Source organism: Hemiscyllium ocellatum, chromosome 28 (assembly GCF_020745735.1).
Source record: "Hemiscyllium ocellatum isolate sHemOce1 chromosome 28, sHemOce1.pat.X.cur, whole genome shotgun sequence".
Classification (NCBI taxonomy): Eukaryota; Metazoa; Chordata; class Chondrichthyes; order Orectolobiformes; family Hemiscylliidae; genus Hemiscyllium; species Hemiscyllium ocellatum.
The window spans coordinates 43144727-43171573 of NC_083428.1; the positions used below are offsets into that span (position 1 = coordinate 43144727).

The 26847-nt window shown below is 47.2% G+C and overlaps 12 non-coding genes across 12 annotated transcripts; 10 read left to right on the plus strand and 2 right to left on the minus strand.

The window, feature by feature from the left end:
* The first annotated feature begins 144 nt into the window (after positions 1-144).
* Positions 145-217, plus strand: trnak-cuu (transfer RNA lysine (anticodon CUU)). Its single transcript has one exon. It is a non-coding gene; the product is annotated as a tRNA-Lys (tRNA).
* Positions 218-1246: 1029 nt separating this feature from the next.
* Positions 1247-1319, plus strand: trnak-cuu (transfer RNA lysine (anticodon CUU)). The gene has a single exon. It is a non-coding gene; the product is annotated as a tRNA-Lys (tRNA).
* A 1030-nt stretch (positions 1320-2349) lies between these two features.
* On the plus strand, positions 2350-2422 carry trnak-cuu (transfer RNA lysine (anticodon CUU)). Its single transcript has one exon. It is a non-coding gene; the product is annotated as a tRNA-Lys (tRNA).
* Positions 2423-3453: 1031 nt separating this feature from the next.
* trnak-cuu (transfer RNA lysine (anticodon CUU)) lies at positions 3454-3526 on the plus strand. The gene has a single exon. It is a non-coding gene; the product is annotated as a tRNA-Lys (tRNA).
* A 1030-nt stretch (positions 3527-4556) lies between these two features.
* trnak-cuu (transfer RNA lysine (anticodon CUU)) lies at positions 4557-4629 on the plus strand. The gene has a single exon. It is a non-coding gene; the product is annotated as a tRNA-Lys (tRNA).
* Positions 4630-5658: 1029 nt separating this feature from the next.
* Positions 5659-5731, plus strand: trnak-cuu (transfer RNA lysine (anticodon CUU)). Its single transcript has one exon. It is a non-coding gene; the product is annotated as a tRNA-Lys (tRNA).
* A 1030-nt stretch (positions 5732-6761) lies between these two features.
* Positions 6762-6834, plus strand: trnak-cuu (transfer RNA lysine (anticodon CUU)). Its single transcript has one exon. It is a non-coding gene; the product is annotated as a tRNA-Lys (tRNA).
* A 1030-nt stretch (positions 6835-7864) lies between these two features.
* trnak-cuu (transfer RNA lysine (anticodon CUU)) lies at positions 7865-7937 on the plus strand. The gene has a single exon. It is a non-coding gene; the product is annotated as a tRNA-Lys (tRNA).
* A 1030-nt stretch (positions 7938-8967) lies between these two features.
* Positions 8968-9040, plus strand: trnak-cuu (transfer RNA lysine (anticodon CUU)). Its single transcript has one exon. It is a non-coding gene; the product is annotated as a tRNA-Lys (tRNA).
* Positions 9041-10070: 1030 nt separating this feature from the next.
* On the plus strand, positions 10071-10143 carry trnak-cuu (transfer RNA lysine (anticodon CUU)). Its single transcript has one exon. It is a non-coding gene; the product is annotated as a tRNA-Lys (tRNA).
* Positions 10144-25061: 14918 nt separating this feature from the next.
* Positions 25062-25134, minus strand: trnak-uuu (transfer RNA lysine (anticodon UUU)). The gene has a single exon. It is a non-coding gene; the product is annotated as a tRNA-Lys (tRNA).
* A 1075-nt stretch (positions 25135-26209) lies between these two features.
* trnak-uuu (transfer RNA lysine (anticodon UUU)) lies at positions 26210-26282 on the minus strand. Its single transcript has one exon. It is a non-coding gene; the product is annotated as a tRNA-Lys (tRNA).
* Between the last annotated feature and the right edge of the window lie 565 nt (positions 26283-26847).

Sequence of the window (26847 nt, forward strand, 5' to 3'; positions counted from 1 at the left end):
GAAGAGAGATGGCGGCTTGGAATCGGCCCTGCACAGCCGGGGCTGCCAGTCTTTCCCACTGAATTGTGTGGATTGTGGCAGAATGGCTGCGCGGCAGTGTGAAGCGTGGACGTTTTTGCCAGCTCGTGCAAGCGCGCGCCTCGTGCCCGGGTAGCTCAGTCGGTAGAGCATCAGACTCTTAATCTGAGGGTCCAGGGTTCAAGTCCCTGCTCGGGCGGGTCGCTTTTAAATTGCACTGCCACAGGACAACAGAGAAGGCGGTGCGAGCAAATCAGACTCAATGGCCCTCCCGTTCTGGCGGTGGGGAAGCAAGTGCAGGCCCGTTTTGCCTGCCGCAACGCCTGGCTTCTGTTTGAATTGATCTCTTTCAGGTCCTCCAAATGTGCGAAATCAGAAATTAGCATAGAATCCCTCGACTGAGGAAACAGGCGACCGACTCTCCCAAGAGCATCCCCCAGGCACCCAAACCCATACCGCATGACTATGTATTTACCCCGAACAAATGCACCGAACCTACACATCCCTGAAAACAATGGGCAATTTAGCATGGCCAGAACACCTGACCTGCACACTTTTGGAGTGTGGGAGGAAAGCGGATCCGTCGGACGAAATCCACGCAGACACGGGCTGAATGTGCAAACTCCACACAGGTAGTCGCCCGAGATTCGAATCGACGTGGGTCCGTGGCGCTGGGAGGAAGCAGTGAAATCCTGATTATAATTGCACATGCTGAAGCTTCGATTTATGGAGAGCTCTCAAATCGATGGTCTGCTTTTCTTCAAAATCGACTCAGACACATCAAACGGAACCTTCATGCGCATCTTCCTTGTTTTGGAGCAATGGCGATGTGGCAGTGCGTGTGGGAGTGTCGGAGTCTGCGGCTTGTGGTGGGGTGGATTGTGTCGAGCAGAGAGTGGATGCTGGGGGTGGGGACTGTGCGTGGTGTTGGAGGGATGATGACGAGGCTGTCTCATGAGCACCGTTCTTTCTTTGGCGGTGCTGTGTTGTAAGCTTGCTGATGGCTTGGACGGTGCCAGAAGTGTGTGTTGAGGAGGGTTGTTACAGTAGAGACAGGACGGTGCGGCAATGGAGTGGGGGTGATGAAGAGAGATGGCGGCTTGGAATCGGCCCTGCACAGCCGGGGCTGCCAGTCTTTCCCACTGAATTGTGTGGATTGTGGCAGAATGGCTGCGCGGCAGTGTGAAGCGTGGACGTTTTTGCCAGCTCGTGCAAGCGCACGCCTGGCGCCCGGGTAGCTCAGTCGGTAGAGCATCAGACTCTTAATCTGAGGGTCCAGGGTTCAAGTCCCTGCTCGGGCGGGTCGCTTTTAAATTGCACTGCCACAGGACAACAGAGAAGGCGGTGCGAGCAAATCAGACTCAATGGCCCTCCCGTTCTGGCGGTGGGGAAGCAAGTGCAGGCCCGTTTTGCCTGCCGCAACGCCTGGCTTCTGTTTGAATTGATCTCTTTCAGGTCCTCCAAATGTGCGAAATCAGAAATTAGCATAGAATCCCTCGACTGAGGAAACAGGCGACCGACCTCTCCCAAGAGCATCCCCCAGGCACCCAAACCCATACCGCATGACTATGTATTTACCCCGAACAAATGCACCGAACCTACACATCCCTGAAAACAATGGGCAATTTAGCATGGCCAGAACACCTGACCTGCACACTTTTGGAGTGTGGGAGGAAAGCGGATCCGTCGGACGAAATCCACGCAGACACGGGCTGAATGTGCAAACTCCACACAGGTAGTCGCCCGAGATTCGAATCGACTTGGGTCCGTGGCGCTGGGAGGAAGCAGTGAAATCCTGATTATAATTGCACATGCTGAAGCTTCGATTTATGGAGAGCTCTCAAATCGATGGTCTGCTTTTCTTCAAAATCGACTCAGACACATCAAACGGAACCTTCATGCGCATCTTCCTTGTTTTGGAGCAATGGCGATGTGGCAGTGCGTGTGGGAGTGTCGGTGTCTGCGGCTTGTGGTGGGGTGGATTGTGTCGAGCAGAGAGTGGATGCTGGGGGTGGGGACTGTGCGTGGTGTTGGAGGGATGATGACGAGGCTGTCTCATGAGCACCGTTCTTACTTTGGCGGTGCTGTGTTGTAAGCTTGCTGATGGCTTGGACGGTGCCAGAAGTGTGTGTTGAGGAGGGTTGTTACAGTAGAGACAGGACGGTGCGGCAATGGAGTGGGGGTGATGAAGAGAGATGGCGGCTTGGAATCGGCCCTGCACAGCCGGGGCTGCCAGTCTTTCCCACTGAATTGTGTGGATTGTGGCAGAATGGCTGCGCGGCAGTGTGAAGCGTGAACGTTTTTGCCAGCTCGTGCAAGCGCACGCCTGGCGCCCGGGTAGCTCAGTCGGTAGAGCATCAGACTCTTAATCTGAGAGTCCAGGGTTCAAGTCCCTGCTCGGGCGGGTCGCTTTTAAATTGCACTGCCACAGGACAACAGAGAAGGCGGTGCGAGCAAATCAGACTCAATGGCCCTCCCGTTCTGGCGGTGGGGAAGCAAGTGCAGGCCCGTTTTGCCTGCCGCAACGCCTGGCTTCTGTTTGAATTGATCTCTTTCAGGTCCTCCAAATGTGCGAAATCAGAAATTAGCATAGAATCCCTCGACTGAGGAAACAGGCGACCGACCTCTCCCAAGAGCATCCCCCAGGCACCCAAACCCATACCGCATGACTATGTATTTACCCCGAACAAATGCACCGAACCTACACATCCCTGAAAACAATGGGCAATTTAGCATGGCCAGAACACCTGACCTGCACACTTTTGGAGTGTGGGAGGAAAAAGGATCCGTCGGACGAAATCCACGCAGACACGGGCTGAATGTGCAAACTCCACACAGGTAGTCGCCCGAGATTCGAATCGACGTGGGTCCGTGGCGCTGGGAGGAAGCAGTGAAATCCTGATTATAATTGCACATGCTGAAGCTTCGATTTATGGAGAGCTCTCAAATCGATGGTCTGCTTTTCTTCAAAATCGACTCAGACACATCAAACGGAACCTTCATGCGCACCTTCCTTGTTTTGGAGCTGATGGCGATGTGGCAGTGCGTGTGGGAGTGTCGGTGTCTGCGGCTTGTGGTGGGGTGGATTGTGTCGAGCAGAGAGTGGATGCTGGGGGTGGGGACTGTGCGTGGTGTTGGAGGGATGATGACGAGGCTGTCTCATGAGCACCGTTCTTTCTTTGGCGGTGCTGTGTTGTAAGCTTGCTGATGGCTTGGACGGTGCCAGAAGTGTGTGTGGAGGAGGGTTGTTACAGTAGAGACAGGACGGTGCGGCAATGGAGTGGGGGTGATGAAGAGAGATGGCGGCTTGGAATCGGCCCTGCACAGCCGGGGCTGCCAGTCTTTCCCACTGAATTGTGTGGATTGTGGCAGAATGGCTGCGCGGCAGTGTGAAGCGTGGACGTTTTTGCCAGCTCGTGCAAGCGCACGCCTGGCGCCCGGGTAGCTCAGTCGGTAGAGCATCAGACTCTTAATCTGAGGGTCCAGGGTTCAAGTCCCTGCTCGGGCGGGTCGCTTTTAAATTGCACTGCCACAGGACAACAGAGAAGGCGGTGCGAGCAAATCAGACTCAATGGCCCTCCCGTTCTGGCGGTGGGGAAGCAAGTGCAGGCCCGTTTTGCCTGCCGCAACGCCTGGCTTCTGTTTGAATTGATCTCTTTCAGGTCCTCCAAATGTGCGAAATCAGAAATTAGCATAGAATCCCTCGACTGAGGAAACAGGCGACCGACCTCTCCCAAGAGCATCCCCCAGGCACCCAAACCCATACCGCATGACTATGTATTTACCCCGAACAAATGCACCGAACCTACACATCCCTGAAAACAATGGGCAATTTAGCATGGCCAGAACACCTGACCTGCACACTTTTGGAGTGTGGGAGGAAAGCGGATCCGTCGGACGAAATCCACGCAGACACGGGCTGAATGTGCAAACTCCACACAGGTAGTCGCCCGAGATTCGAATCGACGTGGGTCCGTGGCGCTGGGAGGAAGCAGTGAAATCCTGATTATAATTGCACATGCTGAAGCTTCGATTTATGGAGAGCTCTCAAATCGATGGTCTGCTTTTCTTCAAAATCGACTCAGACACATCAAACGGAACCTTCATGCGCATCTTCCTTGTTTTGGAGCAATGGCGATGTGGCAGTGCGTGTGGGAGTGTCGGTGTCTGCGGCTTGTGGTGGGGTGGATTGTGTCGAGCAGAGAGTGGATGCTGGGGGTGGGGACTGTGCGTGGTGTTGGAGGGATGATGACGAGGCTGTCTCATGAGCACCGTTCTTTCTTTGGCGGTGCTGTGTTGTAAGCTTGCTGATGGCTTGGACGGTGCCAGAAGTGTGTGTTGAGGAGGGTTGTTACAGTAGAGACAGGACGGTGCGGCAATGGAGTGGGGGTGATGAAGAGAGATGGCGGCTTGGAATCGGCCCTGCACAGCCGGGGCTGCCAGTCTTTCCCACTGAATTGTGTGGATTGTGGCAGAATGGCTGCGCGGCAGTGTGAAGCGTGGACGTTTTTGCCAGCTCGTGCAAGCGCACGCCTGGCGCCCGGGTAGCTCAGTCGGTAGAGCATCAGACTCTTAATCTGAGGGTCCAGGATTCAAGTCCCTGCTCGGGCGGGTCGCTTTTAAATTGCACTGCCACAGGACAACAGAGAAGGCGGTGCGAGCAAATCAGACTCAATGGCCCTCCCGTTCTGGCGGTGGGGAAGCAAGTGCAGGCCCGTTTTGCCTGCCGCAACGCCTGGCTTCTGTTTGAATTGATCTCTTTCAGGTCCTCCAAATGTGCGAAATCAGAAATTAGCATAGAATCCCTCGACTGAGGAAACAGGCGACCGACCTCTCCCAAGAGCATCCCCCAGGCACCCAAACCCATACCGCATGACTATGTATTTACCCCGAACAAATGCACCGAACCTACACATCCCTGAAAACAATGGGCAATTTAGCATGGCCAGAACACCTGACCTGCACACTTTTGGAGTGTGGGAGGAAAGCGGATCCGTCGGACGAAATCCACGCAGACACGGGCTGAATGTGCAAACTCCACACAGGTAGTCGCCCGAGATTCGAATCGACGTGGGTCCGTGGCGCTGGGAGGAAGCAGTGAAATCCTGATTATAATTGCACATGCTGAAGCTTCGATTTATGGAGAGCTCTCAAATCGATGGTCTGCTTTTCTTCAAAATCGACTCAGACACATCAAACGGAACCTTCATGCGCATCTTCCTTGTTTTGGAGCAATGGCGATGTGGCAGTGCGTGTGGGAGTGTCGGTGTCTGCGGCTTGTGGTGGGGTGGATTGTGTCGAGCAGAGAGTGGATGCTGGGGTGGGGACTGTGCGTGGTGTTGGAGGGATGATGACGAGGCTGTCTCATGAGCACCGTTCTTTCTTTGGCGGTGCTGTGTTGTAAGCTTGCTGATGGCTTGGACGGTGCCAGAAGTGTGTGTTGAGGAGGGTTGTTACAGTAGAGACAGGACGGTGCGGCAATGGAGTGGGGGTGATGAAGAGAGATGGCGGCTTGGAATCGGCCCTGCACAGCCGGGGCTGCCAGTCTTTCCCACTGAATTGTGTGGATTGTGGCAGAATGGCTGCGCGGCAGTGTGAAGCGTGAACGTTTTTGCCAGCTCGTGCAAGCGCACGCCTGGCGCCTGGGTAGCTCAGTCGGTAGAGCATCAGACTCTTAATCTGAGGGTCCAGGGTTCAAGTCCCTGCTCGGGCGGGTCGCTTTTAAATTGCACTGCCACAGGACAACAGAGAAGGCGGTGCGAGCAAATCAGACTCAATGGCCCTCCCGTTCTGGCGGTGGGGAAGCAAGTGCAGGCCCGTTTTGCCTGCCGCAACGCCTGGCTTCTGTTTGAATTGATCTCTTTCAGGTCCTCCAAATGTGCGAAATCAGAAATTAGCATAGAATCCCTCGACTGAGGAAACAGGCGACCGACCTCTCCCAAGAGCATCCCCCAGGCACCCAAACCCATACCGCATGACTATGTATTTACCCCGAACAAATGCACCGAACCTACACATCCCTGAAAACAATGGGCAATTTAGCATGGCCAGAACACCTGACCTGCACACTTTTGGAGTGTGGGAGGAAAGCGGATCCGTCGGACGAAATCCACGCAGACACGGGCTGAATGTGCAAACTCCACACAGGTAGTCGCCCGAGATTCGAATCGACGTGGGTCCGTGGCGCTGGGAGGAAGCAGTGAAATCCTGATTATAATTGCACATGCTGAAGCTTCGATTTATGGAGAGCTCTCAAATCGATGGTCTGCTTTTCTTCAAAATCGACTCAGACACATCAAACGGAACCTTCATGCGCATCTTCCTTGTTTTGGAGCAATGGCGATGTGGCAGTGCGTGTGGGAGTGTCGGTGTCTGCGGCTTGTGGTGGGGTGGATTGTGTCGAGCAGAGAGTGGATGCTGGGGGTGGGGACTGTGCGTGGTGTTGGAGGGATGATGACGAGGCTGTCTCATGAGCACCGTTCTTTCTTTGGCGGTGCTGTGTTGTAAGCTTGCTGATGGCTTGGACGGTGCCAGAAGTGTGTGTTGAGGAGGGTTGTTACAGTAGAGACAGGACGGTGCGGCAATGGAGTGGGGGTGATGAAGAGAGATGGCGGCTTGGAATCGGCCCTGCACAGCCGGGGCTGCCAGTCTTTCCCACTGAATTGTGTGGATTGTGGCAGAATGGCTGCGCGGCAGTGTGAAGCGTGGACGTTTTTGCCAGCTCGTGCAAGCGCACGCCTGGCGCCCGGGTAGCTCAGTCGGTAGAGCATCAGACTCTTAATCTGAGGGTCCAGGGTTCCAGTCCCTGCTCGGGCGGGTCGCTTTTAAATTGCACTGCCACAGGACAACAGAGAAGGCGGTGCGAGCAAATCAGACTCAATGGCCCTCCCGTTCTGGCGGTGGGGAAGCAAGTGCAGGCCCGTTTTGCCTGCCGCAACGCCTGGCTTCTGTTTGAATTGATCTCTTTCAGGTCCTCCAAATGTGCGAAATCAGAAATTAGCATAGAATCCCTCGACTGAGGAAACAGGCGACCGACCTCTCCCAAGAGCATCCCCCAGGCACCCAAACCCATACCGCATGACTATGTATTTACCCCGAACAAATGCACCGAACCTACACATCCCTGAAAACAATGGGCAATTTAGCATGGCCAGAACACCTGACCTGCACACTTTTGGAGTGTGGGAGGAAAGCGGATCCGTCGGACGAAATCCACGCAGACACGGGCTGAATGTGCAAACTCCACACAGGTAGTCGCCCGAGATTCGAATCGACGTGGGTCCGTGGCGCTGGGAGGAAGCAGTGAAATCCTGATTATAATTGCACATGCTGAAGCTTCGATTTATGGAGAGCTCTCAAATCGATGGTCTGCTTTTCTTCAAAATCGACTCAGACACATCAAACGGAACCTTCATGCGCATCTTCCTTGTTTTGGAGCAATGGCGATGTGGCAGTGCGTGTGAGAGTGTCGGAGTCTGCGGCTTGTGGTGGGGTGGATTGTGTCGAGCAGAGAGTGGATGCTGGGGGTGGGGACTGTGCGTGGTGTTGGAGGGATGATGACGAGGCTGTCTCATGAGCACCGTTCTTTCTTTGGCGGTGCTGTGTTGTAAGCTTGCTGATGGCTTGGACGGTGCCAGAAGTGTGTGTTGAGGAGGGTTGTTACAGTAGAGACAGGACGGTGCGGCAATGGAGTGGGGGTGATGAAGAGAGATGGCGGCTTGGAATCGGCCCTGCACAGCCGGGGCTGCCAGTCTTTCCCACTGAATTGTGTGGATTGTGGCAGAATGGCTGCGCGGCAGTGTGAAGCGTGAACGTTTTTGCCAGCTCGTGCAAGCGCACGCCTGGCGCCCGGGTAGCTCAGTCGGTAGAGCATCAGACTCTTAATCTGAGGGTCCAGGGTTCAAGTCCCTGCTCGGGCGGGTCGCTTTTAAATTGCACTGCCACAGGACAACAGAGAAGGCGGTGCGAGCAAATCAGACTCAATGGCCCTCCCGTTCTGGCGGTGGGGAAGCAAGTGCAGGCCCGTTTTGCCTGCCGCAACGCCTGGCTTCTGTTTGAATTGATCTCTTTCAGGTCCTCCAAATGTGCGAAATCAGAAATTAGCATAGAATCCCTCGACTGAGGAAACAGGCGACCGACCTCTCCCAAGAGCATCCCCCAGGCACCCAAACCCATACCGCATGACTATGTATTTACCCCGAACAAATGCACCGAACCTACACATCCCTGAAAACAATGGGCAATTTAGCATGGCCAGAACACCTGACCTGCACACTTTTGGAGTGTGGGAGGAAAGCGGATCCGTCGGACGAAATCCACGCAGACACGGGCTGAATGTGCAAACTCCACACAGGTAGTCGCCCGAGATTCGAATCGACGTGGGTCCGTGGCGCTGGGAGGAAGCAGTGAAATCCTGATTATAATTGCACATGCTGAAGCTTCGATTTATGGAGAGCTCTCAAATCGATGGTCTGCTTTTCTTCAAAATCGACTCAGACACATCAAACGGAACCTTCATGCGCATCTTCCTTGTTTTGGAGCAATGGCGATGTGGCAGTGCGTGTGGGAGTGTCGGTGTCTGCGGCTTGTGGTGGGGTGGATTGTGTCGAGCAGAGAGTGGATGCTGGGGGTGGGGACTGTGCGTGGTGTTGGAGGGATGATGACGAGGCTGTCTCATGAGCACCGTTCTTTCTTTGGCGGTGCTGTGTTGTAAGCTTGCTGATGGCTTGGACGGTGCCAGAAGTGTGTGTTGAGGAGGGTTGTTACAGTAGAGACAGGACGGTGCGGCAATGGAGTGGGGGTGATGAAGAGAGATGGCGGCTTGGAATCGGCCCTGCACAGCCGGGGCTGCCAGTCTTTCCCACTGAATTGTGTGGATTGTGGCAGAATGGCTGCGCGGCAGTGTGAAGCGTGGACGTTTTTGCCAGCTCGTGCAAGCGCGCTCCTGGTGCCCGGGTAGCTCAGTCGGTAGAGCATCAGACTCTTAATCTGAGGGTCCAGGGTTCAAGTCCCTGCTCGGGCGGGTCGCTTTTAAATTGCACTGCCACAGGACAACAGAGAAGGCGGTGCGAGCAAATCAGACTCAATGGCCCTCCCGTTCTGGCGGTGGGGAAGCAAGTGCAGGCCCGTTTTGCCTGCCGCAACGCGTGGCTTCTGTTTGAATTGATCTCTTTCAGGTCCTCCAAATGTGCGAAATCAGAAATTAGCATAGAATCCCTCGACTGAGGAAACAGGCGACCGACCTCTCCCAAGAGCATCCCCCAGGCACCCAAACCTATACCGCATGACTATGTATTTACCCCGAACAAATGCACCGAACCTACACATCCCTGAAAACAATGGGCAATTTAGCATGGCCAGAACACCTGACCTGCACACTTTTGGAGTGTGGGAGGAAAGCGGATCCGTCGGACGAAATCCACGCAGACACGGGCTGAATGTGCAAACTCCACACAGGTAGTCGCCCGAGATTCGAATCGACGTGGGTCCGTGGCGCTGGGAGGAAGCAGTGAAATCCTGATTATAATTGCACATGCTGAAGCTTCGATTTATGGAGAGCTCTCAAATCGATGGTCTGCTTTTCTTCAAAATCGACTCAGACACATCAAACGGAACCTTCATGCGCATCTTCCTTGTTTTGGAGCAATGGTGATGTGGCAGTGCGTGTGGGAGTGTCGGAGTCTGCGGCTTGTGGTGGGGTGGATTGTGTCGAGCAGAGAGTGGATGCTGGGGGTGGGGACTGTGCGTGGTGTTGGAGGGATGATGACGAGGCTGTCTCATGAGCACCGTTCTTTCTTTGGCGGTGCTGTGTTGTAAGCTTGCTGATGGCTTGGACGGTGCCAGAGGTGTGTGTTGAGGAGGGTTGTTACAGTAGAGACAGGACGGTGCGGCAATGGAGTGGGGGTGATGAAGAGAGATGGCGGCTTGGAATCGGCCCTGCACAGCCGGGGCTGCCAGTCTTTCCCACTGAATTGTGTGGATTGTGGCAGAATGGCTGCGCGGCAGTGTGAAGCGTGGACGTTTTTCCCAGCTCGTGCAGGCCAATGCCGGGCGCCCAGGTAGCTCAGTCGGTAGAGCATCAGACTCTTAATCTGAGGGTCCAGGGTTCAAGTCCCTGCTCGGGCGGGTCGCTTTTAAATTGCACTGCCACAGGACAACAGAGAAGGCGGTGCGAGCAAATCAGACTCAATGGCCCTCCCGTTCTGGCGGTGGGGAAGCAATTGCAGGCCCGTTTTGCCTGCCGCAACGCGTGGCTTCTGTTTGAATTGATCTCTTTCAGGTCCTCCAAATGTGCGAAATCAGAAATTAGCATAGAATCCCTCGACTGAGGAAACAGGCGACCGACTCTCCCAGGAGCATCCCCCAGGCACCCAAACCCATACCGCATGACTATGTATTTACCCCGAACAAATGCACCGAACCTACACATCCCTGAAAACAATGGGCAATTTAGCATGGCCAGAACACCTGACCTGCACACTTTTGGAGTGTGGGAGGAAAGCGGATCCGTCGGACGAAATCCACGCAGACACGGGCTGAATGTGCAAACTCCACACAGGTAGTCGCCCGAGATTCGAATCGACGTGGGTCCGTGGCGCTGGGAGGAAGCAGTGAAATCCTGATTATAATTGCACATGCTGAAGCTTCGATTTATGGAGAGCTCTCAAATCGATGGTCTGCTTTTCTTCAAAATCGACTCAGACACATCAAACGGAACCTTCATGCGCATCTTCCTTGCTTTGGAGCTGATGGTGATGTGGCAGTGCGTGTGGGAGTGTCGGTGTGAGAGAGATTCTTCATCCCAGCGCCACGGACCCATGTCGAATTCGAACTTCGGTCGACTACCTGCGTGGAGTTTGCCCATTCTCCCCGTGTCTGCGTGGATTTCGTCCGACGGATCCGCTTTCCTCCCACAGACCAAAAGTGTGCAGGTCAGGTGTTCTGGCCATGCTAAATTGCCCATTGTTTTCAGGGATGTGTATTTTCGGTGCATTTGTTCGGGGTAAATACATTGTCATGCGGTAAGGGTTTGGCTGCCTGGGGGATGCTCTTGGGAGAGTCGGTCGCCTGTTTCCACAGTCGAGGGATTCTATGCTAATTTCTGATTTCGCAAATTTGGAGGATCTGAAAGAGATCAATTTGTCACGGGATCCATTGCTTCTTCATGAAAAGACTCGATTCCTCTGTGGAATTTTAACTTATTATATTATATTGTATAAGATTAAGCTTAACAACAATGATGCTATTAACTCGTTAAGTGTCATGGGATCCGTCTACTTCTTCATGAAAAGACTCGATTCTTCTGTGGAATTTTACCTGATTATATTATATTGTACAAGATTAAGCTTAACAGCAATGATGCTATTAACTCGTTAAGTGTCATGGGATCCGTCTACTTCTTCATGAAAAGACTCGATTCTTCTGTGGAAGTTTACCTGATTATATTAGATTGTAGCAACAATGATACTATTAACTCTTTATTGTATTTTAGCCTAGCAACAATTAAGTATAACTATGACTACGTGGCAGCTGCTCTTTACCAGCTACTTATCAGCTACATATTGTTTTCTCAGCTAATTAAGTGTTTAACGCGACCTTTAAACAATGCTGACCGAGGCACAGTTTGAGATTCCAGTTCTTTAAACAAATGATGTAATTGCTTAACTTAGACTGTAAGGGATAAAAGCAGAGCTAAAACAGACAGAACTCACTCTTGTCTTGAAACACAGACAATGAGTCACCCAACCATCTCGGCTTAACTGCAGATCCTCTGAACCACCAGGCTTGCAGAAAAGACACATTTGTGCAAAATACAGACCGATCGGATGAAGCATACGGACGGCTAAGAGCTTGCTGAAATACGCCTGCCTAAAAGATTCTCGGTTGAGGCACTGCATTCTAGCCTGAAGAAGATACAATCTGAACCAACTAGCTGAAACACGCTAGTCTAAGAAGATCCCATTTGGGACACTCAGGTATTAAGCTCTGCTTTTATCCTAGGTATCTTTTAAGAACATTCAAAAAGGCTGTAACGATTGTGATTAACTGAAAACATCTGATTGTGAGTATTCAACTTACTATAGTGATAAATTTCTATTATATTTTACACCACACACTTCGTATTCGCCTAACCTTTATTTGATAAGATATGTTTACCTTTGTGTTGGTGTGTTAAGTCTAGAACTTAGCTGAGAAGGCATTAGGATTGACTTAAAGTGAATCCCTCTCACTCCTAGGTGAAAGGATAAACTGAAGGGACCTAGAGACCTGCGATAAACCCAGCCGAGTTTGTAGCTATCAGAACCATACTGTCAATAGGGACCACTGGTAAACTTGACAGGTAACGGCCTCAGGTATATGCCCGAGGTACTGTAGTTTAATCCGGTAGTAACCCATACCTATTGAGGATATCCACCTGAATAACATAACAATTGGTGCCCAACGTGGGGCTCGAGAGATTGCACTACCTTGAACCTCACGGCGTAAATATTATCTTTGTCACCAAATAAACTCCTTCTGTAGGGATATATCAAATAGTACAAAAAAATAAAAGCCCCTCAAAATGAAAAAGAAAATGGCCAATATACCTGCCTATTATTTTAGAAATGATTGGGCAGAAATAATCGCAGCAGGAAACGACAATATAGTCTCCCCACCTAACCTAAGAGGTCAGGAGGTAAGACTGAGGGCAGATGAGTCAGTCCTAGAAGGACTAAACAGACTCAATGGAGAACTTACAGCAGCAAGACTCCGATACAGGTTCAGAATAGAATATGTAGATGGAACTCACCATCACTGTGATGGATGTATACCAGCAGATGGAACTGGAAACCCCCTAGAACCAGCCCACCAGCATACCGCTGGCGTTCTACCAGCTCAACATACGGTAACAGTAATTAGAAGAGAAACAGACCTAAGGGGAAGAGAAGTACCGCTAGTACCAGGCATGTCAGAACATGCCTGGGCAGAAGATATAGCTCAGCAAATTATAGTGGCAGTAGACAGAGTGCTCCAAATACCCCAACTAAATAGAGTAGCACCACAATTCCTAGTGGCGCAACATGCTGTAGAAAAAGCCCGATGGCTAATCAATAATCCCAGGCCCGGACAAGCCGGACAAGCACCACAACCGGTAGCAGCCCACCGTGTGTACGGTGATCCCTCACTGAAAAATTTTAAAATCTGCTTCCTAGACTTTCCCTCAGATGACAGAGCAGCAATAAAATATATAATTCAACATTTCGAAAAACTAAAAGCCTTCTTGGAAGGACTAACCCCCCAAGAAAATTCAGATTTATTTAAAGCCCTGGATTGTCCTGCTTTAGATCAGGAACCGCACACCACCATAAATCTAGTTACCATACTCCATGAAGCCCACAACCGGGTATATGGAACCCAAAGAGCAGAAGCAGCCAACAAGATATTCAAAACACTCCTGGAATCAGGGAGAACAATGCTCCAGGTAGCACAATCCGCTGAAGATCTAGAAATAAACTATGTCCAAGTCAGGTCGCAATTATTCAGACAATTCCAGAACGAAGGCCATGCAAACAGGCTCAGGGAAGCCACAAACAGAGCACTAGGACAGGGACAAAACCCATGGCAAGTATTCAGACAAGAATTAATCAACTTAGGAGAAGTCCTCAATCTATCCCTAGATAGAATAGGAAAACAAAATCCCCACGGACCTCAACCAGAAGCCAAGGAAAGGAAATCAGAAAAACCTAAATCAGAAACCCAGAAACCCAAGGCGCAAGGACGCCAACAAAACCAAAGAAAACCATGGACATACCGACCCCAATATGAACCATTGGTTCAGGTAGTGGAAAAAGTCCAACCCAGGAACCAGGGACCTCCCCGACAGCAGCTACCTCCTAGACCAATTCCAGGAGTAAGCCAAACTATTTAGGGAGAAACCCCATTCCGAATTATCAAGACCCAAGAGCTAGAGGGGGATACCAACCTCCACGACAGCCAGCCCAGCAACCACAACAACCTCGGGAATATAGGCCACCCCAACAAAATTTTAGACCTAGGCCTCCAAATGGACAAGTTCAACAAAAACGATACAACCTGAGACCCAGAAACAGTCAGGGACAAGCAATAACCTCTGGATCAGCCAGAGTGCAAGCACAAGGGGACGAAAGAAATACAGAAGGGCAAAGAATCCACCAGACAGGGATGGTGAGAAAACCCAGACAGACAGCAGCAGAACCATGCTACCCTCAAGAACAAGGAAAAATAGAGGGGTATAAACCCCACAGACAGCAATGGCTCACAATAATGCTAGACACAGGGGCAGAAATGTCATTAATGGACAAAAGTTTGGCAGAAAAACTAAACATACCAAAAGTAGGAACAGAACCTTATCAGGGCATAGGAGCACCTGTAAAATGGGCAAATGTAGGAAAAATCAAATTAATCCTAAAAAATGGAAAACAAATAGAGACTAAAGCTCTAATTATAGAAGGTCTAAAAGACCAGGGAGAACCAGTAATATTAGGATGGGAAGACATTAAAAGACACAAACTACTAGAACAAACAGAAGACAAAAGAACAGAAGACTTAAAAGAAATTTTAGATAAAGAAAGCAACCCCAAAATCAGAGCAAAAATAAAACACCTAGTGCAAACTCAGTGGGAAATCTGGCAAAAGGACTCATACCATTGCGGTAATCTAAACATTGATCCCACTCCCACAGGAATGGGACACTTCAAAATCAAAAAGAAGTACGGCATCAACAAACCAGAGATAGCTAGGGAAATCCAAAAAGTCATAGAAAGACTTGAGGAACAGGGAGTCCTAATAGAAAAAGGATCCCCATACAATACACCCATAATTGGAATACCAAAGCCTGGTAAGCCAGGAAAGTACAGACTTGTCTGTGACTACCGAGACTTGAATTCAGGATCAGTGCCCTTCTCGTCATACTTTAAAGGAGCTCAGACTACATTGAATACCTTAAGAAGGGAGAAATATAAAACTACCCTAGACTTATCAAATGGATTTTGGAGTCATCCAATCCCAAAAGAAGAATGGCCATATACAGCCATAACAGACACCCTAGGGAGACAATTAGTTTGGACCAGACTCCCTCAGGGATACCTAAACAGCCCTGTAATATTTTCTGCAGAGGTCAGAAAAACAGTACAAAACTTAGCTCCACCAGGACAAATAGAATGCTATGTCGATTATATTTATATCACTCATGGTGACCTAGAAGAACATTTTGCCTGCCTACATAGAATAATGGAACACCTGTACCATAAGGGATATATAATTGGACTAGCAAAATCCCAGATCGCCAGAGAAAAGGTAAAATACTTAGGAGTGGAACTAACCAATGCAGGGAAAGGACTAACTGAAGAATACAGTGAAAAAATAGCTGATATTCAACCTCCTACCAAAATTAAAGAATTACAAGCAATATTAGGCCTATGTAACTATGCCAGAGACTTTGTCCCAGGATATGCAGAAATATCTAAACCCCTGTACAAAAAACTAACTGAGAAAGTATTCTCATGGACTGAAGAAGATCAAAATAACCTAAATGAACTAATCAACCAATTAAATAAAGCAGAAAACATGGGAAAGCATGAACCAGGGAAAGACATTACACTAGAAGTAATTATAGGGCAAGAAAGTGCCACCGTAAGAGTAACCAGTCAAGGACAGAACAAACCCTTCCAATATATCTATTTAAACTTTACAGAAACAGAGAGGAAATACCCAAAAATAGAAAAAACATGGGTAGCCATAACTAGAGCAGTGGAACCCATCAGAAAAATCCAAGGGGAAGGAAAGATAATAATCCTCACGGAATTGGCAGAATTACAATCCAAACAACAAAAAATAGAAAGGAGCCAAAGGGTCCACTCGGCCAGGTATGAAAAATGGGATATCCTACTAGCTGACCCCACTATAGAAATACAGCCCCTTACAGGAAAAACAGATACTTGGTGGACACCGAAATGTAAACTAGCTGCTACTGAAGAAAAAACTGAATTCAATCCAGATATGTACATCTATACAGATGGTAGTGCCCAAAGAGGCCTGGATAAACAAGGTAAAGAAGAAAAATTAACAGGAATAGGAATAGTAATCGGTACAAAACTAAACAATGAGTTCCAAGAAGAAAAGGTCTTATAAATAAAAGGACCACTGGGAGGTTCAGCCCAGAAAACAGAAGTAAAGGCGTTAGAATTAGCCTTAAAAGAAGCAAGCCAATTTCCTGCAGAACTCCAAATTCTCGTTTGTACAGATAGCTTTTATGCCAGTAGAGGCTATAACGAGGAACTAGATAAATGGAGTGAAAAAGGATTCCATGATTGTAGGAATCACCCCATACAATATAGACAAATATGGGAAGAAATAGCTAGATTAAAAGAAAACCTCCCAAATGTAAAAGTAATACATGTCAGAGGACACCAGAAAGAAGGTGAACACAAAAAAGGAAATGATCTAGCTGACCGAGCAGCCAAAGCCGCAAGTTTGGGAAAAGAATATAAAATAAGAGTAATAACTAGGCAAATGAAAAAAGAGAATCAGGACAAAGAATTGGAAGACTTACTTCAGGGCAAGGAAGTAAAAGGATACCCTAAAAATCAGGACTACTGGGAAGAATCTGATGGGGTAGTCAAAACCAAATTTAAAGATCAAACCACAGAACAGGCTAAGATAATACCCCCTAGGAAAGGGAGAAGAGAACTTATCAAGACGGCCCACGAAGGCTTAGGGGCCGTGCATCCAGGAATAAAAACCACTCAGTCACACCTAAAGCAGAAATACTGGTGGCCTGGGATGAATGCAGAAGTTAAAAGATATTGTAATGAATGCAAAACTTGCCTAAAATATAATATCAAGGGAGGAACTAAAAAAGAACCGAAAATTATTCGGTCACAAAATATGGAGCCCGGGTATAAATGGATAATGGATTTTATCGGCCCATTGCCGACCTCTCACGGGAAAAAGCCATTTAAAAGACCGAATAAATATTGCCTAGTATGTAATGATGAATGTACCGGATTCACCACCCTGATCCCAACAAAGAGTTGTAGGACACAAGATGTTATAGAAGCTAGTGAGTTGATTCTGGTCGCTAATGGGCCTCCCAGAGTAATTCATACAGACCAAGGACCTGGCTTTAAAAACCAGGACTTTAACATGTGGTGTACCGCTCATGGGATACAGCTTGAGTTTAGCACACCTTACCATCCTGAATCGGCAGGAAAGGTAGAACGGAGAAACCAAGATGTCAAACTAGCCTTGGCAAAATTATTGTGCACTCGCGGTGGTAGTTGGAGTCAATGGTTGAAGGAGGTGCAGCTGGCCATCAATAACACACCCATAGATCTCTTAGGAGCAGAGAACCATATAACTCCGCACTATTTGAGATATGGAGTACAAATGAATACAGAAAATAAGCCTGAAATAGAAACCCAAACTAAACTTAAAAAAGAATGGATAGATCTCCTAAAAACTAAAAAAGAAGAATTAAGACAACAAAGGGAACAGAAAATTCAAGACAGAAAATTTTGGCAACCTAAAGTAGGAGATTGGGTACAAGAGAAAAAACAAAATAAATCAGGAAGAGCCTTTAAAGCCCGCTATCATTTGCCTCAACAGATAATCCAAGTAGGAAATAGGACAGTGACAGTTGGGAAGGAAGGTAAGGAAAGGACTTTATCTGTAGATAATATAAGGCCAGTTAACAAAGACTAAGAACATGGCAGATTGGATGGCTGTATATTTAGGAGAAGAAGAGAAACACAGGGAACAAATGGAGGGATTTTTAACCTCCAAAAGAGATGTAAACTGCAGAAATGAAAAAAATTGGAAACCAATATTTAAAGGAAACAAAAAACAAAAAGAGAACAATATGGAGTTAGGACAATTAGGGAAAGGCAAAAGGATACCAAAAGTAAAAAACCCTCCTAAACTTAAATAAAAAAAAAACCAAGAAAGAAGAGACTAAGACGATTAAACAAAAGAAACTCACGGCAGAACACTGCTCTAAGTGTAATATAGTTCAACACACCCTACTATTTATAGTATTAGCCTTTCTAACTATAGGATGGATACTGCAGGCAGTAATAAAGCGCAGCCTGGAATGTAACACAGGTAATAACCCCGACAGCAACAGTAACTCGACAAATTCAGCAGGAATGCCTCTAATAATAGGAGGATTAACCCTATCTAACATGGCCCTAGAAATGTTAGGACTAATTACGATAAATGTTGCGCAAGCTCAAAAATATGAAACTTGGACAGATCCAAGACCCTCAGCAGAAATGATAGGAGAAGAAATTATAGGACACACATACACCTTAGACATAATAATCTTAAAACAGGAGCTTGGGAATGAAAACCAAGAACAAGATCAAAGAATAGATAATCTTATACAAAATTGGATAGACAAATTACTATCTTATAGTATACAAAATGTTACAACAAATGAAGAAACCTCAGAGAGAGATAGATGGCTCTACTGTTTATACAAAACGTATAACCGTTCAGACTATCAGAGTCCAGGATCGAAAAACCACTATAACTGCTCCTATCCAAATATTGGCAACCCCCTAAATAATATGAACACTCACCAACCGATAATACTATATGCAAACTCTACTTGGCACTACCAAGAAGGAGGTGACCAAGGACAAAGATGGAATGCCACAGGTGACACGGATCAGGTTTACCTCACCCTACTAGGACAAGATGATACGCAAGTTCAAGGATTAGGAACTTATTACCTTAAGAAAATGTTTAAAGAAAACGAAACACTGATAATATGCGATCCTACCATCTTTAACCAATCCAAGTCCAGAGAAGAAATAGGAGAATTACTAAAGAAACCAGTAAACTTTACGAAGTTATTCAGACAATATATAGATGTCTGTAACCACTTTGCCTTAGGGTATGAAGCAGAATTATCCTTACCTAAAGAGACCAAGGGAAAGAATGGGAAGATGTAAACCACAAGAGACAAACAAATGAATCCTGTTACTATTATTATAAAAATAACACCCATATAATTGGATGCACCGATAAAGCCACACAATGTTATAGTCCATCAGGATACAATACCGCTCTCCTCCAAAACTGCCCAAATGATAATAGAGCAAAAAGAAATGAAACCCATGGACCATGGTCCTGCAAAATTCCCAACTCAGGAAAAGTAGTATATATAGAACACGGTAGATTTAAATGTGGATACACTTATGAAGTTCCTTAGGATAATTACTATGAAAATAATACCAAAAAGTATAACACTGAGGCAGAAAAACCAGATGGAAATCAAACATCTAAATGGAAATCAGTATATCAAGACTGGGAAAAATTAAAATACTTCCTAAAAGACCCACAAAGACAGGGAACTGAAATAAAAGTAGAAAATACAACTCTGTACTGCTACCATTGGGGCAGGATGCACTGCTACAAAACAAAGCAGAATGCCACCTTTTGGGAACAATCTTCTCCTGATAGATGGCTGGTGATAACCACAAATCAAAAAAGCAGTAACAGCAACAATAATGAAAATAATAATAATAATAGACAACAACAGGCAGAAGCATATATTAAGGATTTATTCAAAAATCAGAAAATACAATGGGAAAACTCAAAAAACCTAATAATAGAGGTGATAACAATCAAAAAAGACCAAGCCTGGCAAATTGCCTTTAATGACCTTAGAAATCAATTAAATGTAATAACTAGACGATGGTTGCATAACACCGTAAGAACAGAAAACAGGACAATAGCTGATTTAACCTCAAGGGTATACAGACCCCACGTGGAAAACAAAGATCAGCAACTAAAGATCTCACTAGTAGAGATCAAATCCATTCTCACAAACGAAAATTACGAAACTAAAATAAAACAACCAATTTGGCAAAGCCTAAAAAATGGGTGGCTGAAAAAGGAAAAATGTATTCAAATTAACAATCAGCCTCAACTGATCGAATTCTCTAATTTAATCCTATTAAAACCCTGTGATAATAACACGGTTCAATATGTTAAAAAAGATTGCCAGATAGAGTACTTCCCATCTGGAAATACCTGGCTAACAAACCAGTCAGGAGAATTTAATGTTACGACAGGACATGTCGGATGTAATGGCAAAATTATGAGACAAAACAGAGAAACTTATAAGAACCCGGCAGAAAAAATTAATCTAAAAATAGAAAAACCCAAACCTGACCTAGAACATTTTGAAAGAATGCTAACCATCTATTCAGAAAAGCAATGGATGGAGATAACCTTCTCGGGCCCAACGGATGACGAGAAGCTAAAGACCCTCCAGAACCTAATATCAAAAGAAAGGAAGGCTGACCAAAAAACTCTACAGGAAGAGATAAAAATATGGGTAGAAGAATCAAGAAAAAATTGGTATGATAACTTGCATATTAATGCATGGACTATGTCAGTATTACAAACTACTGCAAACATTTGGGTGCAAATCTATGATTGGATTTATTGGATTCTATCATGGCTTGGCCTAGAACAACATACACTGCTCTTAGTGGGACTTATCCTACTCTGGGTGTTTGTGGTCGTAATTTGGCCATTACTCAAGCCATTAATCAAGGGATTGATTCCAGAACGAAAATAAACCACATCCTGCTTCCTCGACCGGCAAGCATGGATGAAACCACAACCAAATACCAAGAAGTCCTAGACTTCCTGGGAAAACAAAACCAAGACTTACTTGGGACTCTGAACTATTGTGAAGGAACGGGAATTCCTTGAACCAATGTGGTATTTTCTCCCACATGAAAGAACAATTTAGCCCTGTAGTCATGCCCGTAGGTCTATGGGACGCCTACTGCCACCACCTACCCATTATAGGAGGAAACATTCTGAAAGGACTCCAGCTCCTTTGGGGCTTGGTAAAATATAAATGGGTCCATTTGACCCTAGGTATAGGACTAATTCTCACAATTATGATTGGCTTTGAATTTAAACAAAGAAAATTTGGAATTACTAAGGGAGAATGGGGATCGTTTTTAACACTGATCTCCTCAACCATAATCATATCTTTTAATTACGAACCAGAATGGGCCATTTATTGTGCTACCATTCACTTGATTCTAAAGACATTAATTGTCTGTCATTCGGTCTTAACACAGACCTCGAACCAGGATAAACCTTCGTTTGTCCAAACCAAAAACCAAACCAAACCTTTGAAACACAGACGCGACCCGTCTCTGGGTGACGCTAAACCAGAAAAACAAAATAAGTCCAAGCAGCTACCACCTTGGAAGAAACCAAAACCACAGAAAACCTGTGTACCAAAATGGAACCAAAAACTTACATTACTGGAACTCAACAAACCCTCTGCATCTATGCGAAAAAAAAACAACCTCAATATTCCTTTATCAATATCCAAAAATTAAAGAATGGGTAACTAGAAAGAAGGAAACCAACACCACACGGAATACGGATGGTGGACTGAGCCAAGAACAGTTCTAAAAGAACACAACATTGGACAATGTTTAAATTGTAATGGACGTAAAAAGGCACAGAGACTAATATGCACATTTTGCTCAATGCTATTCGAAGAATTGAATATGAACATATTACTTTCTGTATGCAAACCAACGAAGATGTTGCCAGACCCAGATTTGCTCAAAGGGGAACGCATTCGACAAACACCCCTTTCAAAAGAATATATGGTACAGTATGACCGTAGAAGAGGCCATAACCTGGCTGAACACTTAATGATACTCTCCAAAGGAAAATATACCTTTGTGGACTGTCTGAACTATGTTGCAAAACTACAAAAGCGGAATGAAGAAAACCTAACCGACCTAAACATGCTCCGATCCAACATAAAACAAGACGAGTTTAATTACGTAACCAGAGAAGCCAACAGACCGTTACCTCATCCACAAATCGATATGATAACCGAATGGTCAAAATGGACATGGTCACCTAAAGCCATAGAAACGGTGGTAACTTATACATCACCGACCCATAATTGGAAATGGACGGAAAGAGAATATAAGAACCCACCTGGATACAATGACTGCCTCCTGAGGGAACTCCGGAGACAACACAAAATATCCCCGTACATGGCATGCGAAAGAGACCGCAAACAGGATCTCAAAGACTTCCATGAGTACAAAATGAGGATTCTGAATGAAAGACCAAAACGGACGGTCCAACAAACTTCATGGTACAGTTGGAAACACGATGGCTGTCAAGACCCCGAACCAAAACCAACATGGAAACCAGAGGTCCGGCTCTTTGACGACCAACATGATTGGAAACGAAATCCACTGATGAAATTCGTCGGAACCCCAACAACTGAATCTGATCATGAAACCCGCCATGGGAAGTCTGACTCAGAATGATTTCGCATAATTAAATGAAATTTATGCGTTGATTTAATGTTGCCTTTTCCGCTTTACTCACAATAGCTTTCATAATAAGAGCGTCAACTGCAACAAACTACATCGCTGATGAATAAAGTGAAGACAATAATAATGGAGCGCAGAAAAACGAAAAATTCCTGATACATGCTGCTATTGGTACAACAATCATTGTAGAACTCTGTTCAGCTATCATTTGAACTTTTTAAAGACACATGGGGAAATCTCGCTTTTCAAGAGGGGGACGTCACGGGATCCATTACTTCTTCATGAAAAGACTCGATTCCTCTGTGGAATTTTAACTTATTATATTATATTGTATAAGATTAAGCTTAACAACAATGATGCTATTAACTCGTTAAGTGTCATGGGATCCGTCTACTTCTTCATGAAAAGACTCGATTCTTCTGTGGAATTTTACCTGATTATATTATATTGTATAAGATTAAGCTTAACAGCAATGATGCTATTAACTCGTTAAGTGTCATGGGATCCGTCTACTTCTTCATGAAAAGACTCGATTCTTCTGTGGAATTTTACCTGATTATATTAGATTGTAGCAACAATGATACTATTAACTCTTTATTGTATTTTAGCCTAGCAACAATTAAGTATAACTATGACTACGTGGCAGCTGGTCTTTACCAGCTACTTATCAGCTACTAATTGTTTTCTCAGCTAATTAAGTGTTTAACGCGACCTTTAAACAATGCTGACCGAGGCACAGTTTGAGATTCCAGTTCTTTAAACAAATGATGTAATCGCTTAACTTAGACTGTAAGGGATAAAAGCAGAGCTAAAACAGACAGAACTCACTCTTGTCTTGAAACACAGACAATGAGTCACCCAACCATCTCGGCTTAACTGCAGATCCTCTGAACCACCAGGCTTGCAGAAAAGACACATTTGTGCAAAATACAGACCGATCGGATGAAGCATACGGACGGCTAAGAGCTTGCTGAAATACGCCTGCCTAAAAGATTCTCGGTTGAGGCACTGCATTCTAGCCTGAAGAAGATACAATCTGAACCAACTAGCTGAAACACGCTAGTCTAAGAAGATCCCATTTGGGACACTCAAGTATTAAGCTCTGCTTTTATCCTAGGTATCTTTTAAGAACATTCAAAAAGGCTGTAACGATTGTGATTAACTGAAAACATCTGATTGTGAGTATTCAACTTATTATAGTGATAAATTTCTATTATATTTTACACCACACACTTCGTATTCGCCGAACCTTTATTTGATAAGATATGTTTACCTTTGTGTTGGTATGTTAAGTCTAGAACTTAGCTGAGAAGGCATTAGGATTGACTTAAAGTGAATCCCTCACACTCCTAGGTGAAAGGATAAACCGAAGGGACCTAGAGACCTGCGATAAACCCAGCCGAGTTTGTAGCTATCAGAACCATACAGTCAATAGGGACCACTGGTAAACTTGACAGGTAACGGCCTCAGGTACATACCCGAGGTACTGTAGTTTAATCCGGTAGTAACCCATACCTATTGAGGATATCCACCTGAATAACATAACAAATTCAAACAGAAGCCACGCGTTGCGGGAGAAACACCGCGAGTTTGGCAGCACCTGCGACAGTTCGGAAATGCAAGCCTGAGCCGGGTAAGACGTTCACGCTTCACACTGTCGCGCAGCCATTCTGACACAATCCACACAATTCAGTGGGAAAGACTGGCAGCCCCGGCTGTGCAGGGCCGATTCCAAGCCGCCATCTCTCTTCATCACCCCCACTCCATTGTCGCACCGTCCTCTCTCTACTGTAACAACCCTCCTCAACACACACCTCTGGCACCGTCCAAGCCATCAGCAAGCTTACAACACAGCACCGCCAAAGTAAGAACGGTGCTCATGAGGCAGCCTCGTCATCATCCCTCCAACACCACGCACAGTCCCTACCCCCAGCATCCACTCTCTGCTCGACACAATCCACCCCACCACAAGCCGCAGACACCGACACTCCCACACGCACTGCCACATCACCATCAGCTCCAAAACAAGGAAGATGCGCATGAAGGTTCCGTTTGATGTGTCGGAGTTGATGTAGAAAAAAGGCAGACCATCGATGAGAGCTGTCTCCATAAATCGAAACTTCAGCATGTGCAAATATAATCAGGATTTCACTGCTGCCTCCCAGCGCCACGGACCCATGTCGGATTCGAACTTCGGTCGACTCCCTGCGTGGAGTTTGCCCATTCTCCCGTGTCTGCGTGGATTTCGTCCGACGGATCCGCTTTCCTCCCACAGACCAAAGTGTGCAGGTCCGGTGTTCTGGCCATGCTAAATTGCCCATTGTTTTCAGGGATGTGTAGTTTCGGTGCATTTGTTCGGGGTAAATGCATAGTCATGCGGTAAGGGTTTGGCTGCCTGGGGGATGCTCTTGGGAGAGTCGGTCGCCTGTTTCCACAGTCGAGGGATTCTATGCTAATTTCTGATTTCGCAAATTTGGAGGATCTGAAAGAGATCAATTCAAACAGAAGTCACGCGTTGCGGGAGAAACACCGCGAGTTTGGCAGCACCTGCGACAGTTCGGAAATGCAGGCAAAACGGGCCTGTGCTTGCTTCCGCCACCGCCAGAACGGGAGGGCCATTGAGTCTGATTTGCTCGCACCGCCTTCTCTGTTGTTCCGTGGCAGTGCAATTTAAAAGGGACCCGCCCGAGCAGGGACTTGAACCCTGGACCCTCAGATTAAAAGTCTGATGCTCTACCGACTGAGCTACCCGGGCGCCTGGCCGGCTCCGGCCTGAGCCGGGTAAGACGTTCACGCTTCACACTGTCGCGCAGCCATTCTGACACAATCCACACAATTCAGTGGGAAAGACTGGCAGCCCCGGCTGTGCAGGGCCGATTCCAAGCCGCCATCTCTCTTCATCACCCCACTCCATTGTCGCACCGTCCTCTCTCTACTGTAACAACCCTCCTCAACACACACCTCTGGCACCGTCCAAGCCATCAGCAAGCTTACAACACAGCACCGCCAAAGTAAGAACGGTGCTCATGAGGCAGCCTCGTCATCATCCCTCCAACACCACGCACAGTCCCTACCCCCAGCATCCACTCTCTGCTCGACACAATCCACCCCACCACAAGCCGCAGACACCGACACTCCCACACGCACTGCCACATCACCATCAGCTCCAAAACAAGGAAGATGCGCATGAAGGTTCCGTTTGATGTGTCGGAGTTGATGTAGAAAAAAGGCAGACCATCGATGAGAGCTGTCTCCATAAATCGAAACTTCAGCATGTGCAAATATAATCAGGATTTCACTGCTGCCTCCCAGCGCCACGGACCCATGTCGGATTCGAACTTCGGTCGACTCCCTGCGTGGAGTTTGCCCATTCTCCCCGTGTCTGCGTGGATTTCGTCCGACGGATCCGCTTTCCTCCACAGACCAAAAGTGTGCAGGTCCGGTGTTCTGGCCATGCTAAATTGCCCATTGTTTTCAGGGATGTGTAGTTTCGGTGCATTTGTTCGGGGTAAATGCATAGTCATGCGGTAAGGGTTTGGCTGCCTGGGGGATGCTCTTGGGAGAGTCGGTCGCCTGTTTCCACAGTCGAGGGATTCTATGCTAATTTCTGATTTCGCAAATTTGGAGGATCTGAAAGAGATCAATTCAAACAGAAGTCACGCGTTGCGGGAGAAACACCGCGAGTTTGGCAGCACCTGCGACAGTTCGGAAATGCAGGCAAAACGGGCCTGTGCTTGCTTCCGCCACCGCCAGAACGGGAGGGCCATTGAGTCTGATTTGCTCGCACCGCCTTCTCTGTTGTTCCGTGGCAGTGCAATTTAAAAGCGACCCACCCGAGCAGGGACTTGAACCCTGGACCCTCAGATTAAAAGTCTGATGCTCTACCGACTGAGCTACCCGGGCTCCTGGCCGGCTCCGGCCTGAGCCGGGTAAGACGTTCACGCTTCACACTGTCGCGCAGCCATTCTGACACAATCCACACAATTCAGTGGGAAAGACTGGCAGCCCCGGCTGTGCAGGGCCGATTCCAAGCCGCCATCTCTCTTCATCACCCCCACTCCATTGTCGCACCGTCCTCTCTCTACTGTAACAACCCTCCTCAACACACACCTCTGGCACCGTCCAAGCCATCAGCAAGCTTACAACACAGCACCGCCAAAGTAAGAACGGTGCTCATGAGGCAGCCTCGTCATCATCCCTCCAACACCACGCACAGTCCCTACCCCCAGCATCCACTCTCTGCTCGACACAATCCACCCCACCACAAGCCGCAGACACCGACACTCCCACACGCACTGCCACATCACCATCAGCTCCAAAACAAGGAAGATGCGCATGAAGGTTCCGTTTGATGTGTCGGAGTTGATGTAGAAAAAGGCAGACCATCGATGAGAGCTGTCTCCATAAATCGAAACTTCAGCATGTGCAAATATAATCAGGATTTCACTGCTGCCTCCAGCGCCACGGA